Genomic DNA, 2,334 nt, shown 5'->3' with positions numbered 1-2,334 from the left:
ACTCAAAATACTTAACCACAAGCTCAGAACTAACTAGTAGGGTGATGAGTCAGCTGGAGACACTGATGAACCCAGTCTACTCGGATGTAATGAGGCTCCGTCTATAACCACTCTTCCCTGGTGATATCACCTCTTCTAATTTTGTTTTTTTCCCCCAATTCTTTGTCCCCAAGTTCATGAAGGCCTTGCATACAATGTATTGAAGGTGCCCAGCATGGTAAGTTTTTTTAAATAGAAAAAGCTTTTTTTGGGGGGGTAGGCGGCAAAGACAGACAGGAAGAGAGAAGAGTTCAAGGCCAGTGTTTGGAAATCCGACATTTCCCCTCAAAGGGAGGTTAGGCCTGGTTCAGTTAGCCAGGTCCGCAGAGGTATCAAGAATAGACTGGTCTCAGTGGATTCAGAGGCCTTCACCCCACGGGGGACTTCTCAGTGCTATGTTTGAAAGCAGCTCTTTTCATCCCAGGTTCAACTATCATTAAACAGCTTTCCTTCTTATTCTCCAGGTTTGGCATCAGGCAATTGTCACTGCTCTTGTTACCTAAGAGGCGAAAGTCCCCTTTTCAAGGGCCCCAAGCGGGGATCCTTTCCCATTTGGTGTCACGAAGCCACTTTGAGACTGAAAGCAAGCCTTAGCAGCACGAGGTTTATGCAATGGCGAGAAAATGGGCACTCGAATTTGCTCTGCGGCTCAGGATCCAGCTGTTGATATTGGGTGGGTTGGGTGGGTCTAGGTAGATGAGGGTGAGAGATATCCCTGGTTTTTCCAGAAAGAAGGTGAGTAAGCTTTTCAGAATCCACGTTTTTTCCTGTCTTTTTATGGTTTCTTTTGGTCATCGTCGTGGTGATTGTCAGCTGTCACTGAGCCTGTAGGTGTGTCATTTACAATGGAGGTTAGATAATAACGAAGTGCGAGGTCTTCTGGAGGTCACTTCCATCGCTGTCTCAGGATGAAGGTTCACCTTCTATAACTTCTTCTAGCTGAATTTGGGTGTTGTTGGGGGGCTCCCAGAAATTTTTCCCATGCTAACTTTAAATAGGTCTGATTGTCCCCTGGCTTTACTCCTGGTCATTGGTATCCCTGTGTGACTACCATTTGAAGCTTGACTGATTCAAGTCTTTTAATGACAAAAGAAAATAGACAGGTTAGGGGGCAGGGCCCTCTTAGTGGCAAGAGGCCCAAAGAGAGTAAAGAACCAGGTGAGGTTAGGCGAACATTTTTGACAGCATCCCAGATATATTTGGAGTTTTCCTAAATGAGTGTAATCATTTGGCTTGGTTATATATTTCACAGATATCAACTTCCACTTGCCTAGTATTGTTTATCCATGTACAACAGGAGTCGATAACTGCACATACCCCTCCTTGTTCAGCCAAAATATAGTGTAGGGCTTGCCTGTTACCAAGGGCTACATTAGCCAGTGAATCTAGCGAGACCCTCAGGCCGCTTAGTGCACCCACGGTCCTCCAAGCTATGGTTTTGATAATGTTGGTGAGATTGGAGAGGACAACCTCATGATATATGAACCCACCCTCTGGGGCAAGGGCCCCTGTGGTTGCCCCCTTCCTGCCAAGATAAATCCAATCGCTCTTCTTGTCTTGGGTTGTTTATGGATTATTACAGATCGTGACCTTGTTGACGATTAAGCGACCAAGGGTGCATTCTCCCTGGTGCTAGGTTTTTTCCAGGCAGGGGTAGCCTAGGGCTGGCCTTTTCTGTGTTATGGCGGTGACCACATAAGAAAACACCCAGATGGGGCACATATTCTTCTGTGAGGCTTTCCCTACCTGTTTAGGGCTAGAATCTGCTTGACCCAGGGAGGCGAGTTTGTCTGGTTCTACCAGTGGACCCCATGTCTGTCTTGGCGGATAGTGTACGACAGCAACCCGTGTGATTCTCCCTTTCTAGTACAGCACAGAAAGCATTGAAGTCTTAGGGCTGGAGCCCGCCTGCGAGGCGTGAGGGCGCTGCTGCTCTCGTTTGGTGTTCCTGAGGAGCGGGAGCTCGAGGTCTGCTACAGGCTCGCAGGGATGCTGCGAGTTCTAGAGGGACTGAGGTTCTGGACCGGTCGTCTATTTGACCCTGGTGCGATGGATCCAAGGCATTACTCCCTGTAACTTAAGGACAGAGTTGGTAGTTAGAATTACTAAATAAGGCCCTTTGCATTTGGGCTCTGTCTGGTCTTGGGATCCGTTTTCCCTCCAGGTTTTTAGATGAACCCAGTCTCTAGGTCAGAAGGGATGTGAAAGTGGAAGGCAAAGGTAGTTCTTGGTTTCCAAAGGACTGGAGGGCTGTGGCTACTTCCCTGACGTGGGTGGCAAATTTTAGCCTGTCCA

Source organism: Pteropus vampyrus, unplaced genomic scaffold (assembly GCF_000151845.1).
Source record: "Pteropus vampyrus isolate Shadow unplaced genomic scaffold, Pvam_2.0 Scaffold90, whole genome shotgun sequence".
Taxonomy (NCBI): Eukaryota; Metazoa; Chordata; class Mammalia; order Chiroptera; family Pteropodidae; genus Pteropus; species Pteropus vampyrus.
This window is presented reverse-complemented; position numbering follows the sequence as displayed.